Source organism: Rhinoraja longicauda, chromosome 30 (genome assembly GCF_053455715.1).
Source record: "Rhinoraja longicauda isolate Sanriku21f chromosome 30, sRhiLon1.1, whole genome shotgun sequence".
Lineage (NCBI taxonomy): Eukaryota > Metazoa > Chordata > Chondrichthyes > Rajiformes > Arhynchobatidae > Rhinoraja > Rhinoraja longicauda.
In genome coordinates, this window is record NC_135982.1 from 29,670,358 (window position 1) to 29,689,238 (window position 18,881).

The window sequence follows — 18,881 nt, forward strand, 5'->3', positions numbered from 1 at the left end:
CACACTCACACTCACACTCACACCCACACTCACACTCACACACACTCACACCCACCCACCCACACTCGGGAGACGAGCACAAGCGGCAGGACGCAGTGGTGCGAGGTGTTGAAGACCACCTGGCGCGGCTGGGCTGGGGGAGGGGATGCGCTACCTGGGGCAGGTAGGTCGCTCACTCACTCACTCACTCACCCACCCACGCACCCGCTTGTGTTGAACGCTGCGGGTCGGGCCGGACAGATGTTTGCGGCTCAGCCCAGATGTGTGAGAGTGGGCACCGGGCCGGCGGGCAGCGGTGGGGCTTCTACCTGACAGCGAGTCCCGACCACTGGCGCTGTGTCTGTCTGTCTGTCTGTCTGTCTGTCTGTCTGTCTGTCTGTCTGTCTGTGTGTCTGTGTGTCTGTGTGTCTGTCTGTCTGTGTGGGGCTTGTCCCTGCTCCCCGTGGCCCGCGTGGGTCTCCTCCGTGATCCTCGGTTTCCTACCACACTTGTCTCGTTGGGTGTGTGTGGGCCAGAGAAGGGCTGTGTCTCCAAACTACACGAACCAAACACTGTCGTGGGCAGTGGCAAATCACTGGCAGAAACACACCCAGATACGACAATGATCCCGGCAACGAGCGGGTTAACCTGTGATGAGCTTTTGTCGGCACTCGCTGGAGTTTACAAGGATGAGGAGGAAGGAACTTCGTTGAAACTTAGCAAATGGTGAAAGGTTGTGACCAGAGTGGACGTGGAGACGGTGGTTCCGTCAGTGGGAGAGTTTGGACCACCTTTAGATGTAAGTTTAGACAGGGGATGTGGGGGGGATTTCTTCAGCCAGAAGGGTGGTGAATCTGTGGAATACATTGCCAAGTCAGTGGATATTATCTGCGCTGTGTCTCCAAACAAGACTAAAGACGTCAACAGGCTCGCAATGAGAAGCATTTGTATGGGGAGAAGGCAGGAACGGGGTACTGATTGAGAATGATCAGCCATTTATTCACAAAATGCTGGAGTAACTCAGCAGGTCAGGCAGCATCTCGGGAGAGAAGGACTTGTCCCACCCCCCTGACTTCAGTCTGAAGAAGGGTCTCGACCCGAAACGTCACCCATTCCTTCTCTCCTGAGATGCTGCCTGACCTGCTGAGTTACTCCAGCATTTTGTGAATAAATACCTTCCATTTGTACCAGCATCTGCAGTTATTTTCTTATACTAATGATCAGCCATGATCACATTGAATGGCGGTGCGTACAGGCTCGAAGGGCCGAATGACCTCCTCCTGCACCTATTGTCTATTGATCAATATACTGTATATATTTCCAGATGCACAGGAAATCTCTATCTGTATTCTAAGCTGTACTCTATCTGTACTCTAAGTAGCCTTTAGTGGCCAAGAGATAATGAACTGAAAATGTGGCTGGAAGATCGGTGTGACAGAAATGGGTTCAATTTCCAGGGGACTAAACACACTCACCTTCCCCTCTAATACCAGGCTTCTGAAGGGCCCTTCCATAAGCTGGGGTCCTGTCTAGCCCCAGATTAGACAGGACCCCAATTCACCTCTACCCCATTGCGGACATTGGACCTTGTCTCTGGAGCTGGTGCGCTACAATGCTGACAACTGTATCTGCCTCTTTGCTCAATGATACGACATGATAGAACTTTATTTATCCCAGGAGGGAGATTGGTCTTGGTCTGCCAACAGTCATAAACACACCACAAGGTACAAGAAACATGAGATTACAGTGACCAGTAGAAAGGATTGGGGATGAGCAAAGATTGGGGTGGGGGGAGTCAGTCTCAGTCTCAGTCTACCCCACCACAGAAGGGGCAGGAGTTGTACAGTTTGATAGCCACAGGGAAGAAGGATCTCCTGTGGCGTTCGTTCTGTGCAGCATCTCGGTGGGACCAGTCTGTTGCTGAAGGTGCTCCTCAGGTTGGCCAGTGTGTCATGGAGGGGGTGAACTGTATTGTCCAGGATGCTCCGCAGTTTGAGGAGCATCCTTCCCTCCAAGACCCCCCTCCCATGAATCCAACTCCAACTCAGCCCCCAGGACAGAGCCAGCCTTCCTGATGAGTTTGTTGATCCTGTTGGGGTCTGTGGTCTTCACCCTGCTGCCCAACACACGACAGCGAAGACGATAGCCCTGGCTCTACCTGTCACACTTGAGTTTAATTGTAATTATTATCTGATGCCATTGTCTCGCATGCTAAATGGAGCTTTGTACTGTACCTCAGCACACGTGACAATTATAAACCTGACCCAGTAACTGGGGAAGTGGAAAATGTTTTAGAAAACGGTTTCTAGTTAGTCATGTTATGTCTTTATTTCAAGCACGATGACAAGTTATTGACAAGCACATTTCAAAGTCATCGCAAAGTCATTTTCATTTTATTGAAAATTAATTTCAAAGCGATTTACAAAGTTCCCGAGAGGCATAGATAGGTTAGGTTTAAGGTGAGGATGGTGGACTTTAAATGAGATGTGCAGAGAAAGGTTTTTACACAGAGACTGATGGGTGCCTGGCATGTGCTGTATGGCAGAACAGAGTTGATGGGCCGAATGGCCTAATTCTGCATTTAGAACTTATGCTGAACTTACTTAGTCTTAATGTGCGGATCCTAGCTGTCAGGGGGTATGGGGAGAAGGCAGGAACGGGGTACTGATTGAGAATGATCAGCCATGATCACATTGAATGGCGGTGCTGGCTCAAAGGGCCGAATGGCCTCCTCCTGCACCTATTGTCTATTGTCACCCAAGCCAGGGGTCTCTCTGTGTGCTAGGCCCAGAAGTGGATCTGCAATCACATTACAATCTCTCCACCCTTTAGACCTCTACAACTGTAGTGTCCCTACTTTAATTATGCTCTACCCTTTGTCCAACCTACTGACTTGGGAACAGCTTCTTCCCCACTGTTAACATGCTCCTGTAAGGTCCACTCACAAGCTTGGTCCCCCCCGGTCCCCCCCCCCCCCCGGTCCCCCCCCCGGTCCCCCCCCCACCATCTTCCAACTTAACTGGATAATCACGTCACAACTCAGATAGAGCTTTTTGAAGAGGTTTCCATGATGATTCGTGAGGATTGTCCAGTGGACAATGTCTATGTGAACTTTTCATACCTGCACTTTCTCTATAACTGTAATGGTCCAACGTTCTAACACTGTATTAGTTTAGGATACAGCGCGAAAACAGGCCCTTCGGCCCACTGAGTCCGTGCCGACCAGCGATCACACTCCACACTAACAGTATCCTACACACACACTAGGGACAGTTTACAACTTTTAACAAAGCCAATTAACTTACAAACTTGCATGTCTTTGGAGTGTAGGAGGAATCCAGAGCACCCGGAGAAAACCCACCCGGTCACGGGGGGGACGTACAGACACTATATTCCACACTATTTTCTCTCTGCACTGATTACACTCATGAGTTTCACTTGTGTTAATACATGTGGAAATAATTGAAACCCAAAGCTAGCCAAGATGCTTGAGTAATTGGTGCCTTTGATGCTTCCTGTGTGTGGCTCTGTCATTCTCATGTATTGTATTACTTCCACTTATCCCGATGGATATAAAAATAATTATAAACTGAACCAGAATGATGCTGGAGTCATTACCAACCACATCCTGGAACTCTGGCCCATTTTCCCAGCTCTGTCTTGAGTGTTTCATTCACTTCCTGACCACGTCACACGTTGCTGCAGTCTCTTGTAAGAGAATTCAAGAAATGTTTACTTTAGTTTAGTTTAGAGATACAAGTGTTCAAACTGGTCCTTTGATGGTCTGCTCTGACCAGCGGTCCCCGCACACTAACACCATCCTGTACACTAGGGACAAACGCTAACACTAACACCATCCTGTACATTAGGGACAAACGCTAACACTAACACTATCCTGTACACTAGAGACAAACGCTAACACTAACACTATCCTCTACACTAGGGACAAACGCTAACACTAACACTATCCTCTACACTAGGGACAAACGCTAACACTAACACTAACACTATCCACTACACTAGGGACAAACGCTAACGCTAACACTATCCTCTACACTAGGGACAAACGCTAACACTAACACTAACACTATCCACTACACTAGGGACAAACGCTAACACTAACACTATCCTCTACACTAGGGACAAACGCTAACACTAACACTATCCTCTACACTAGGGACAAACGCTAACACTAACACTAACACTACCCTCTACACTAGGGACAAACGCTAACACTAACACTAACACTAACACTATCCTCTACACTAGGGACAAACGCTAACACTAACACTATCCTCTACACTAGAGACAAACGCTAACACTAACACTATCCTCTACACTAGGGACAAACGCTAACACTAACACTATCCTCTACACTAGGGACAAACGCTAACACTAACACTATCCTCTACACTAGGTACAAATGCTAACACTAACACTATCCTCTACACTAGGGACAAACGCTAACACTAACACTAACACTATCCACTACACTAGGTACAAACGCTAACGCTAACACTATCCTCTACACTAGGGACAAACGCTAACACTAACACTATCCTCTACACTAGGGACAAACGCTAACACTAACACTAACACTATCCACTACACTAGGTACAAACGCTAACGCTAACACTATCCTCTACACTAGGGACAAACGCTAACACTAACACTATCCTCTACACTAGGGACAAACGCTAACACTAACACTATCCACTACACTAGGGACAAACGCTAACACTAACACTATCCTCTACACTAGGGACAAACGCTAACACTAACACTATCCTCTACTCTAGGGACAAACGCTAACACTAACACTAACACTACCCTCTACACTAGGGACAAACGCTAACACTAACACTATCCTCTACACTAGGGACAAACGCTAACACTAACACTAACACTACCCTCTACACTAGGGACAAACGCTAACACTAACACTAACACTATCCTCTACACTAGGGACAAACGCTAACACTAACACTATCCTCTACACTAGAGACAAACGCTAACACTAACACTATCCTCTACACTAGGGACAAACGCTAACACTAACACTAACACTAACACTATCCTCTACACTAGGGACAATTTACAATAATACCAAGCAAATTAACCTACAAACTTGTACGTCTTTAGAGTGTGGGAGGAAACCGGAGCACCCCGAGAAAACCCACGCAGGTCACGGGGAGAACGTATAAACTGCGTACAGACAGAACCCATGGTCAGGATGGAACCCGGGTCTCTGGCGCTGTGAGGCAGCAGCTCTACCCGCTGCACCACCGTGCCGCCTGAAATGTCGGGAAGTCCATGTAAATTATAACTGCAGACATTGACATGAAATTCAATCCCGTTCAATTGATGTCAGCCACCCTAACTTACAGAGACCGGGTTCGATCCTGACTGCGGGTGCAGTCTGTACAGAGTTTTTATAGTCTCTCTGTGACTGCACGGGTTTTCTCCGGGTGCTCTGGTGTCCTCCCACATTGTCTATTGTGACTATTATCTCCCACATTCCAAAGATGTGCAGGTTTGTAGGCTGATTGGCTTCTGTAAATCGTCCCTAGTCGGTAGGTTGGAGCTTGTGTACGGAGATTGCTGGCTGGTGTGCACTTGGTGGGCCAAAGGGCCTGTTTCTGCACTGTATCTCTAAATCCAAACTAAACTGAAACTAAAGAAGTTTATAGGATTGGGCCCCATTTTAGAGACCAGAAATATGAAAGGCTGACTTTTTGGTTCAGTGTTGAGTGGGCATTGAGTCACCCTGCAGCCTTATTGCATCTTCCTCACAATTCACACTACCCCCCAGCTTAGTATCGTCTGCAAATTTGCTAATGGTACTTTTAATCCCTTCATCTAAGTCATTAATGTATATCGTAAATAGCTGGGGTCCCAGCACCGAACCTTGCGGTACCCCACTGGTCACTGCCTGCCATTTCAAAAGGGACCCATTTATCCCCACTCTTTGCTTTCTGTCTGTCAACCAATTTTCTATCCATGTCAGTACCCTACCCCCAATACCATGTGCTCTAATTTTGCCCACTAATCTCCTATGTGGGACCTTGTCGAAGGCTTTCTGAAAGTCGAGGTACACCACATCCACTGACTCTCCCCTGTCAATTTTCCTAGTTACATCCTCAAAAAATTCCAGTAGATTTGTCAAGCATGATTTTCCCTTCATAAATCCATGCTGACTCGGAACGATCCTGTTACTATTATCCAAATGCTTAGCAATTTCGTCTTTTATAATTGACTCCAGCATCTTCCCCACCACTGATGTCAGACTAACTGGTCTATAATTTCCCGTTTTCTCTCTCCCTCCTTTCTTAAAAAGTGGGATAACATTTGCTATCCTCCAATCCACAGGAACTGATCCTGAATCTATAGAACATTGAAAAATGATCTCCAATGCTTCCACTATTTCTAGAGCCACCTCCTTAAGTACCCTGGGATGCAGACCATCAGGCCCTGGGGATTTATCAGCCTTCAGTCCCATCAGTCTACCCAAAACCATTTCCTGCCTAATGTGGATTTCCTTCAGTTCCTCCATCACCCTAGGTTCTCCGGCCCCTAGAACATTTGGGAGATTGTGTGTATCTTCCTCAGTGAAGACAGATCCAAAGTAACGGTTTAACTCGTCTGCCATTTCTTTGTTCCCCATAATAAATTCCCCTGCTTCTGTCTTCAAGGGACCCACATTTGCCTTGACTATTTTTTTCCTCTTCACGTACCTAAAAAAACTTTTGCTATCCTCCTTTATATTATTGGCTAGTTTACCCTCGTACCTCATCTTTTCTCCCCGTATTGCCTTTTTAGTTAACTTTTGTTGCTCTTTAAAAGAGTCCCAATCCTCTGTCTTCCCACTCTTCTTTGCTATGTTATACTTCCTCTCCTTCATTTTTATGCTGTCCCTGACTTCCCTTGTCAGCCACAGGTGTCTCTTACTCCCCTTAGAGTCTTTCCGCCTCTTTGGGATAAATTGATCCTGCAACCTCGGCATTATTCCCAGGAATACCTGCCATTGCTGTTCTACCGTCTTCCCTGCTAGGGCCTCCTTCCAGTCAATTTTGGCCAGCTCCTGCCTCATGCCTCTATAATCCCCTTTGCTATACTGTAATACTGACACTTCCGATTTTCCCTTCTGCCTTTCCATTTGCAGAGTAAAACTTATCATGTTGTGATCACTGCCTCCTAATGGCTCTTTTACCTCTAGTCCCCTTATCAGATCAGGATCATTACACAACATTAAATCCAGAATTGCCTTCTCCCTGGTAGGCTCCAGTACAAGCTGTTCTAAGAATCCATCTCGAAGGCACTCTACAAACTCTCTTTCCTGGGGTCCATTTCCAACCTGATTTTCCCAGTCTACCTGCATGTTGAAATCTCCCATAACCACCGTAGCATTACATTTGTGACACGCCAATTTTATCTCCTGATTCAACTTGCACTCTATGTCGAGGCTACTGTTTGGGGGCCTACAGATAACTCCCATTAGGGTCTTTTTACCCGTACAATTCCTCATTTCTATCCATACTGATTCAACATCTCCTGATTCTATGTCACCCCTTGCAAGGGAATGAATATCATTCCTTACCATCAGAGCAACCCCACCCCCTCTGCCCACCTGTCTGTCTTTTCTATACGTTGTGTACCCCTGAATATTCAGTTCCCAGCCCTGGTCCTCTTGTAGCCATGTCTCAGTGATCCCTACAACATCATACTTGCCCATGACTAACTGAGCCTCAAGCTCATCCACTTTATTTTTTATACTACGCGCATTTAAGTACAACACTTTAACTTCTGTATTTACCTCCCCTCTCACATCGGTCACAAATGGCCCTGTCCTTAATCTCTTTTCCGCTCTAGAACTTCTGTTCCCATTCTTCCGAGAGTCTTTTGCAATATCTCCTGTATTCCCTTTAACCTCATCTTCATATTCACAATTTGTTAACCCCTCCCCCCCACTACTTAGTTTAAAGCCACAGGTGTCGCACTAGCAAACCTGCCTGCCAGAATGTTTGTCCCCCTGCTGTTAAGATGCAACCCGTCCCTTTTGTACAAGTCACCCCTAGCCCAGAAGAGATCCCAGTGGTCCAGAAATCTAAATCCCTGCTCTCTGCACCAGCCCCTCAGCCATAAATTCATACCCTCTATCTCTCTGTTCCTGGCCTCACCAGCACGAGGTACCGGTAGCAGTCCAGAGATAACCACCTTTGACGTCCTACTTCTCAGTCTTTTTCCTAACTCTCTAAACTCCCGCTGTAGCACCTCCTTCCTCTTCCGCCCGACGTCATTCGTGCCCACGTGCACAACGACTTCAGGTTGATCGCCTTCCCTCACTAGGATTTTCTGTAGCCGGTCCGTGATGTGCTGAACCCTGGCACCAGGGAGGCAACAGACCATCCTCAAGTCCCTCCTGCTGCCACAGAATCTTCTGTCCGTCCCTCGGACGATGGAGTCACCGACCACTACGGCTCATCCTGACTTCGGTCTCCCCTGTCGAGTATCCTTGCCAACAGGTCCGCCACTCGGACTGGAAACGTCTTCTGCCCCGACAGTTCCCAAGAGGGTATACCTATTTGCAATAGGCACAGCCACTGGGGTCTCCTGTAGTCCACGTCCACTCCCCCCTGAAACAGTCTTGGCGTGACAGCCTCACAATAGGTCCTGTCGAGGAAACTCTCGCATTCCCGGATGGCCCTGAGGTCATCCAACTGCCTGTCCAACTCCACCACACATCCCTTCAGGAGCTGCACCTGGACACAGTTCTTGCAGGTGTAGCTCCCAGAAGCTCCAGCGACGTCCCTGTCTTCCCACATCCTGCAGGAAACACATTGCACCAACTTTTCCGCCATTACTTTGTGTCTATAAACAGTTCAGGCTTAAAACAATTGTAACCTCCTCACCTCAGCCTACTTGCCTGACTGGGCACTTGCCTGGCTGGGCACTTGCCTGGCTGGGCACTTGCCTGACCTGGCTGGGCACTTGCCTGACCTGGCTGGGCACTTGCCTGACCGGGCTGGGCACTTGCCTGACCGGGCTGGGCACTTGCCTGACCGGGCTGGGCACTTGCCTGACCGGGCTGGGCACTTGCCTGACCGGGCTGGGCACTTGCCTGACCGGGCTGGGCACTTGCCTGACCGGGCTGGGCACTTGCCTGACCGGGCTGGGCACTTGCCTGACCGGGCTGGGCACTTGCCTGACCACTTGCCTGACCGGGCTGGGCACTTGCCTGACCACTTGCCTGACCGGGCTGGGCACTTGCCTGACCACTTGCCTGACCGGGCTGGGCACTTGCCTGACCACTTGCCTGACCGGGCTGGGCACTGGGCTGGGCACTTGCCTGACCACTTGCCTGACCGGGCTGGGCACTTGCCTGGGCACTTGCCTGACCACTTGCCTGACCGGGCTGGGCACTGGGCTGGGCACTTGCCTGACCACTTGCCTGACCGGGCTGGGCACTTGCCTGACCGGGCTGGGCACTTGCCTGACCGGGGTGGGCACTTGCCTGACTGGGCTGGGCACTTGCCTGACCGGGCTGGGCACTTGCCTGACCGGGCTGGGCACTTGCCTGACCGGGCTGGGCACTTGCCTGACCGGGCTGGGCACTTGCCTGACCACTTGCCTGACCGGGCTGGGCACTTGCCTGACCACTTGCCTGACCGGGCTGGGCACTTGCCTGACCACTTGCCTGACCGGGCTGGGCACTTGCCTGACCGGGCTGGGCACTGGGCTGGGCACTTGCCTGACCACTTGCCTGACCGGGCTGGGCACTGGGCTGGGCACTTGCCTGACCACTTGCCTGACCGGGCTGGGCACTTGCCTGGGCACTTGCCTGACCGGGCTGGGCACTGGGCTGGGCACTTGCCTGACCACTTGCCTGACCGGGCTGGGCACTTGCCTGACCACTGGGCTGCACCCTTTTGCAAGTCTTGCTTATATCACCAATTAAATTGCCTGATTGTCCAATTTACCAGACTTCTCACTTCAATGATCAACCAATCCACGTATTCTCTTCTAACTGACTTATTACACTGTAATTCCCACTCACTTACTTTCAGCCAACGGTGGTCCTCTCTCCAACTTCCCGACCTTTACAGACTGATATCTCTGGTGTCATCTCTGGCACCAAACACGTTATCAAGAGTCAAAAATGTTCAATCGTCATACATTCCAAAACAGCAATGAAAATCTTACCTGCAGCAGCACACGAAGTCCATAAACACAAGAACAATAGTAACAGAATAAATAGTTAAAACATAAATAACCCATATGGAGCAAAATACAACACATCCTGAAGTCCCTGGTGTGACCAAGGCAGTTTGTAGTTCAGAGTTTAGTTGCAGGTTGTGGTGTTTCATGGCCTGATGGTGTCAGGAAGAAGCTGTTCCTGAACTTGGACGTTACAGTTTTCAGGCTCCTGTACCTTCCTCCCTGTGGCAGGGGTGAAATGAGAGTGTGGCCAGGGTGGTGTGGGTCAGTGAGAGTGTGGCCAGGGTGGTGTGGGTCAGTGAGAGTGTGGCCAGGGTGGTGTGGGTTAGTGAGAGTGTGGCCAGGGTGGTGTGGGTCAGTGAGAGTGTGGGCAGGGTGGTGTGGGTCAGTGAGAGTGTGGCCAGGGTGGTGTGGGTCAGTGAGAGTGTGGCCAGGGTGGTGTGGGTCAGTGAGAGTGTGGGCAGGGTGGTGTGGGTCAGTGAGAGTGTGGCCAGGGTGGTGTGGGTCAGTGAGAGTGTGGCCAGGGTGGTGTGGGTCAGTGAGAGTGTGGGCCAGGGTGGTGTGGGTCAGTGAGAGTGTGGCCAGGGTGGTGTGGGTCAGTGAGAGTGTGGCCAGGGTGGTGTGGGTCAGTGAGAGTGTGGCCAGGGTGGTGTGGGTCAGTGAGAGTGTGGCCAGGGTGGTGTGGGTCAGTGAGAGTGTGGCCAGGGTGGTGTGGGTCAGTGAGAGTGTGGCCAGGGTGGTGTGGGTCAGAGAGAGTGTGGCCAGGGTGGTGTGGGTCAGTGAGAGTGTGGCCAGGGTGGTGAGGGTCAGGGTGGTGAGGGTCAGGGTGGTGAGGGTCAGTGAGAGTGTGGCCAGGGTGGTGAGGGTCAGGGTGGAGTGGGTCAGTGAGAGTGTGGCCAGGGTGGTGAGGGTCAGGGTGGTGTGGGTCAGTGAGAGTGTGGCCAGGGTGGTGAGGGTCAGGGTGGTGTGGGTCTCTGATGATGCTGGCTGCCGTTTTGAGGCAGTGACTCCTGTAGGTCCCTTCGATCTATACTTGGCATACATATAAACTGATTGATTGTATAGATAGAGCTGCTGCTCACACCTCCAGCGGCCCGGGCTCAATCCTGATCTCCAGTGCTGTCTACGAGGAGCTTGCATGTTCTCTCTGTCACCACCTGGGTTTCCTCCCACACTCCAGAGACGTGCAGGTTTGTAATTGGTCCTCAGTAAATCGCCCCTAGTGTGCAGGGAGTGGTTGTGAAAGTGGGAGAATGTACAATAGTGTAAACGGGTGATGGATGATCGGCGGGGACTCGATGGGCCGAAGGTCCTGTCCCTCTAAACTAGACTAGACAGCTAAGGATCTCCATAGACGCTGTGAATGGACGCAGGCTTCTTCCTGACCTTCAGACCTGAGATAGAATCACCCGTGATTGTTTGCACCAAATGGATCAGCAGCTCTGGGCATTATACCCCAGCCCATTGTTTCTAGAATGGACCACATTGTGAATATAGACAACCATCACAGATGTCACAGCATGAGGCTGTTTAGCACAATTGATTGAGGGTGAATTTCTGTATCTTGAAATGCATAATATGTGGTTCAATTAGTTAGAGCACATATCAAATAACCTTAGCCAATCTGAAACGTCACCTATCCATGTTCTCCACAGATGCTGCCTGACCCGCTGAGTTACTCCAGCACTCTGTGAAACGTCACCTATCCATGTTCTCCACAGATGCTGCCTGGCCCGCTGAGTTACTCCAGCACTTTCTATCATTTTGTCATTTAACCAGCACCTGCAGTTCCTTGTTTCTACTAAATAATGCTTATTGTTTAAATCTGAAGAAGGGTCTTAACCCAAATCGTCACATATCTATGTTCTCCAGAGATGCTGCCTAACCTACTGAGTCACTCCAACACTTTGTATCTGTCTTTACGAAATAAATTTGTGTACTTCTGGTGGAAGTGCTGAGAACTTTGAAATTCAATGTGATAAATAGCACAAATAAATCGGGTAAACTAAGAACCGCAGATGCTGGTTAATACACAGAAGGACACAAAGTGCTGGAGTAACATGAATATATTGGGGTTCATGGTGCCAAGGACATCATTACTCAGTGATCCTCAGTGATGACTCAGTAATGCCAGGCTGGCCTTCCCCTGGCTGAGTCACACTCAGGTACTGGCAGTGTGCCATTTGATCACACCTGGTGCAAGACATAGAAACATAGAAACATAGAAAATAGGTGCAGGAGTAGGCCATTCGGCCCTTCGAGCCTGCACCGCCATTCAATATGATCATGGCTGATCATCCAGCTCAGTAACCTGTACCTGCCTTCTCTCCATACCCCCTGATCCCTTTAGCCACAAGGGCCACATCTAACCCCCTCTTAAATATAGCCAATGAACTGGCCTCAACTACCCTCTGTGGCAGAGAATTCCACAGATTCACCACTCTCTGTGTGAAGAAATGTTTTCTCATCTCGGTCCTAAAAGACTTCCCCCTTATCCTTAAGCTGTGACCCCTGGTTCTGGACTCCCCCAACATCGGGAACAATCTTCCCGCATCTAGCTTCTCCAACCCCTTAAGAATTTTATATGTTTCTATAAGATCCCCCCTCGGTCTTCTAAATTCCAGCGAGTACAAGCCTAGTCTATCCAGTCTTTCTTCATATGAAAGTCCCGCCATCCCAGGGATCCTAGTGAACCTTCTCTGTACTCCCTCTAAGGCAAGAACGTCTTTCCTCAGATTAGGAGCCCAAAACTGCACACAATACTCCAGGTGCGGTCTCACCAAGGCCCTGTACAACTGCAGTAGAACCTCCCTGCTCCTAAACTCAAATCCTCTTGCTATGAATGCCAACATACCATTCGCTTTCTTCACTGCCTGCTGCACCTGCATGCTTGCTTTCAATGACTGGTGCACCATGACACCCAGGTCACGTTGCATCTCCCCTTCTCCCAATCGGTCACCATTCAGGTAATACTCTGCTTTCCTGTTCTTGCCGCCAAAGTGGATAACCTCACATTTATCCACATTATATTGCATCTGCCATGCATTTGCCCACTCGCCTAATCTATCCAAGTCACTCTGCAGCCTCCTAGCATCCTCCTCGCAGCTAACACTGCCACCCAGCTTCGTGTCATCCGCAAACTTAGAGATATTGTATTCAATTCCCTCGTCCAAATCATTAATATACACTGTAAATAACTGGGGTCCCAGCACTGAGCCTTGCGGTACCCCACTAGTCACTGCCTGCCATTCCGAAAAGGACCAGTTTATTCCTACTTTTTGCTTCCTGTCCGCCAACCAATTTTCTATCCACCTCAACACTGAACCCTCAATACCATGTGCTTTAAGTTTGTACACCAATGTCCTATGTGGGACCTTGTCGAAGGCCTTCTGAAAGTCCAGATATAACACATCGACTGGTTCTCCCTTATCCACTCTACTAGTTACATCCTCGAAAAATTCTATAAGATTCGTCAGACATGATTTGCCTTTTGTAAATCCATGCTGACTTTGTCCGATGATTTCACCACTTTCCAAATGTGATGCTATCACATCTTTAATAACTGACTCTAGCATTTTCCCCACTACCGATGTTAGGCTAACTGGTCTATAATTCCCCGTTTTCTCTCTCCCTCCCTCCCTTCTTAAAAAGTGGGGTTACATTAGCTAGCCTCCAGTCCTCAGGAACTACTCCAGAATCTAAGGAGTTTTGAAAAATTATCACCAATGCATCCACTATTTCTGAGTCTACTTCTTTAAGCACTCTGGGATGCAGCCTATCTGGCCCTGGGGATTTATCTGCCTTTAATCCATTTAATTTACCCAACACCACTTCCCGACTAACCTGGATTTCCCTCAGTTCCTCCATCTCATTAGACCCCCGGTCCCCCGCTATTTCCGGCAGACGGTTTATGTCTTCCTTAGTGAAGACAGAACCAAACTATTTGTTCAATTGGTCTGCCATCTCCTTGTTTCCTATGATCAATTCACCTGTTTCCGACTGCAAGGGACCTACATTTGTCTTAACTAATCTTTTTCTCTTGACATATCTATAAAAGCTTTTGCAGTCAGTTTTTATGTTCCTTGCCAGTTTTCCCCTCATAATCTATTTTCCATTTCCTAATTAAGCCCTTTGTCCTCCTCTGCTGGACTCTGAATTTCTCCCAGTCCTCTGGTATGCTACTTTTTCTGGCTAATCTGTATGCTTCATCTTTTGTTTTAATACTATCCTTGATTTCCCTTGTTAGCCACGGATGCACTACCTTTCCTGGTTTGTTCTTTTGCCAAACTGGGATGAACACTTGTTGTAGTTCATCCATGCGACCTTTAAATGCCTTCCATTGCATGTCCACCGTCAACCCTTTCAGCATCAATTGCCAGTCTATCTTGGACAATTCACGCCTCATACCCTCAAAGTTACCTTTCTTTAAGTTCAGAACACTTGTTTCTGTATTGACTTTGTCACTCCCCATCCTAATGAAGAACTCCACCATATTATGATCACTCTTGCTCAAGGGGCCTCGCACAACAAGACTGCTAACTAACCCTTCCTCATTACTCAAGGACACCTTGAACTACCTTTGCAGCCGGAGGGAGAAGGATCTATTGCTCTGACAGGTGATCTAACACAGGTGGACCTCTTGTTTGTTCCCCTCCACTGCGGAACAATTAGGAAGTTAGCCACAGGAAACTCTCTGCCGAATCTGAGCACACCTTGGTGGTGCTGGCTGGGTGATCCGTGTCTAATAGAAGGTAGACACAAAATGCTGCAGTAACTCAGCAGGTCAGGCAGCATCTCAGGAGAGAAGGAATGGGTGACGTTTCGGGTCGAGACCCTTCTGATGAACGTCACCCTTTCCTTTTCTCTAGAGATGCTGCCTGACCCGCTGAGTTACTCCAGCATTTAGTGTCTACCTTCAATTTGAACCAGCATCTGCAGTTATTTTCCTACATCATTGCTACTGGATATCGGTTCCAGCTGATCCTGGCCACGCACACAAACATGAGTGGGCATTGCTCAAATCCATAAGGTCCACCCTCACAAACCTTGACATTATTTTGCTAATGAGTTAAAATAATGTTCTCTGTCACAACAACCTATGGAGAAGTGGTGGTACGTATTGTGTAGGAAGGAACTGCAGATGCTGGTTTAAACCGATGATAGACATAAAATGCTGGAGTAACTCAGTGGGTCAGGCAGCATCTCTGGAGAGAAGGAACGAGTGACGTTTCGGGGTCGAGACCCTTCTTCAGACTGAGCGTCAGGGGAGAGGGAGACACAGAGATAAAGAAGGGTAAGGTGTGAAAACAAGAAAAAGGGGACAAAGATCAAGGAAAATGTACAATAGATCATTGTTATCCAGAGGGAGTTGACAACGAGGCGTACAAGGATAACATTTAATCAGGAGGTCAGTCAGATTGGTCAGTGAACGAGGATGGGGAGGGACAGAGAGAGGGAAAGCAAGGGTCACTTGAAGTTAGAGAGGTTCGGTGGTAAGTATTGTTACTGGGGATTCTGGAGGCAAAACTTCAGTCGCACGCCCTCATAGTCGTGGGTTCCCAATGCCCAGTACAGCCCGGCCCACCCCCAGTTACCCAATGCCCAGTACAGCCCGGCCCACCCCCAGTTACCCAATGCCCAGTACAGCCCGGCCCACTCCCAGTTAGCCAATGCCCAGCGCAGCCTGGCCCACCCCCAGTTAGCCAATGCCCAGTACAGCCCGGCCCACCCCCAGTTAGCCAATGCCCAGTACAGCCCGGCCCACCCCCAGTTAGCCAATGCCCAGCGCAGCCTGGCCCACCCCCAGTTAGCCAATGCCCAGCACAGGCTGGCCCACCCCCAGTTAGCCAATGCCCAGAGCAGCTTAGCCCACCCCCAGTTAGCCAATGCCCAGTACAGCCTGGCCACCTCGTTAGCCAATGCCCAGTACAGCCTGGCCCACCCCCAGTTAGCCAATACCCAGCACAGCCTGACCACATCCAGTTAGAAACTGTTGCGTTTAAATAATTATCAGAAACATCAACAGCATCATATGCCACCCTGTGATCAATGTAAGCAGCTGATGTTTTATGTAAACAGATAGCCCAGCTGGGAGACAACCAGAGATGCCTTCGCATACACGCACACGCACACGCACACGCACACGCACACGCACACGCACACGCGCACGCACATGCACACTCACATGCACCCGCACACGCACACGCACACTCACATGCACACACATGCACACGCACACTCACATGCACACACATGCACACGCACACAAACACTCACATGCACACGCACACGCACGCTCACATGCACACGCACGCACACATGCACGCACACATGCACGCACACATGCACATGCACACACACATGCACACGCACGCACACATGCACGCACACATGCACATGCACACACACATGCACACGTACGCTCACATGCACACGCACACGCATACACACATACACACACACACAATCACACACGTGGTATAATTATAATTATTGCATATATAATAGATAATACATACATATATAATATATGTAATGTATAATACACATATACTTGTAGAAGGTATAATTACATACCTTGTAATATATATATTAGTACTGGGAGAGATGGTTTCTTCACCTTAGTGTGGAGACGAGGGTGAGAATGTGTCATGTAGAGGGTGGCAAAGCTCAGAACATTCAGAGAGGGCAGGGATCACTGGGCAGAACAATGACGCTTTTAAAGGGAGATACAACAAGGAAACAGGCAAAGATAGACACATAAAGCCGGAGTGATTCAGCAGGGCAGGCAGCCTCTCTGGAGAGAAGGAATGGGTGACAATCCTTCTCTCCCGATATGCTGCCTGTCCCACTGAGTTACTCCAGCACTCTGTGTCTACACTGTTACCCCAGCACTGTGTCTACCTTGAGTTACTCCAGCACTCTGTGTCTACGCTGAGTTATTCAGGAAACTCTGTGTCTACGCTGAGTTACTCCAGCACTCTGTGTCTACACTGAGTTACTCCAACACTCTGTGTCTACGCTGTTACTCCAACACTCTGTGTCTACACTGAGTTACTCCAGCACTCTGTGTCTAGTCTGTTACTCCAGCACTCTGTGTCTACACTGAGTTACTCCAACACTCTGTGTCAAGTCTGTTACTCCAACACTCTGTGTCTACACTGAGTTACTCCAACACTCTGTGTCTACGCTGTTACTCCAACACTCTGTGTCTACACTGAGTTACTCCAGCACTCTGTGTCTACGCTGTTACTCCAGCACTCTGTGTCTACGCTGTTACTCCAGCACTCTGTGTCTACGCTGTTACTCCAGCACTCTGTGTCTACGCTGTTACTCCAGCACTCTGTGTCTACGCTGTTACTCCAGCACTCTGTGTCTACGCTGTTACTCCAGCACTCTGTGTCTACGCTGTTACTCCAGCACTCTGTGTCTACGCTGTTACTCCAGCACTATATATATAAGAAAATAACTGCAGATGCTGGTACAAATCGATTTATTCACAAAATGCTGGAGTAACTCAGCAGGTCAGGCACCATCTCGGGAGAGAAGGAATGGGTGACGTTTCGGGTCGAGACCTTCAGACTGATGTCGGGGGTGGGACAAAGGAAGGATATAGGTGGAGACAGGAAGATAGAGGGAGATCTGGGAAGGAGGAGGGGAAGGGAGGGACAGAGGAGCTATCTGAAGTTGGAGAAGTCGATGTTCATACCACCGGGCCGCAAACTGCCCAGGTGAAATATGAGGTGCTGCTCCTCCATTTTCCGGCGGGCCTCACTATGGCACTGGAGGAGGCCCATGACAGAGAGGTCAGACTGGGAATGGGAGGGGGAGTTAAAGTGCTGGGCCACCGGGAGATCAGTTGCGTTAATGCGGACCGAGCGCAGCGATCGCCGAGCCTGCGCTTGGTTTCGCCGATATAAATAAGTTGACATCTAGAGCAGCGGATGCAATAGATGAGGTTGGAGGAGGTGCAGGTAAACCTTTGTCTCACCTGGAAAGACTGTTTGGGTCCTTTGATGGAGTTGAGGGGGGAGGTAAAGGGACAGGTGTTGCATCTCGTGCGGTTGCAGGGAAAAGTGCCCGGGGTTGGGGTGGTTTGGGTAGGAAGGGACGAGTGGACCAGGGAGTTACGGAGGGAACGGTCTCTGCGGAACGCAGAGAAGGGAGGGGATGGGAAGATATGGCCAGTGGTGGGGTCCCGTTGTAGGTGACGGAAATGTTGGTGGATGATATGTTGGATCCGCTGGCTGGCGGGGTAGAAGGTGAGAATGAGGGGGATCCTGTCCTTGTTGCGAGTGGGGGGAGGGGGAGCAAGAGTGGAGCTACAGCACTCTGTGTCTAGTCCTATGTTATTCCAATTCCTACACACTCAGGGCAAATTATTTTTAATTAACCTACAAACCCACAGGTCTTAGGGATGTGGGAGGAAACCAGAGCACCCAGAGGAAGTCCACTCGGTCACAAGGAGAGCGTACAATCTCCACACAGACAGCACCCAAGGTCAGGTTCAAACCCGGGTCTCTCTGGTGCTGTGAGGCAGCAACGTTTTGATTGGTTGTAAGATACAGCTTGGAAGATACATGCACCCCACCCTTATCCCCCCCTCTGATTTTACATCGTCACTTCTCTCTGTACAGAGTCATAGAGTGATACAGCGTGGAAACAGGCCCTTTGACCCAACTTGTACA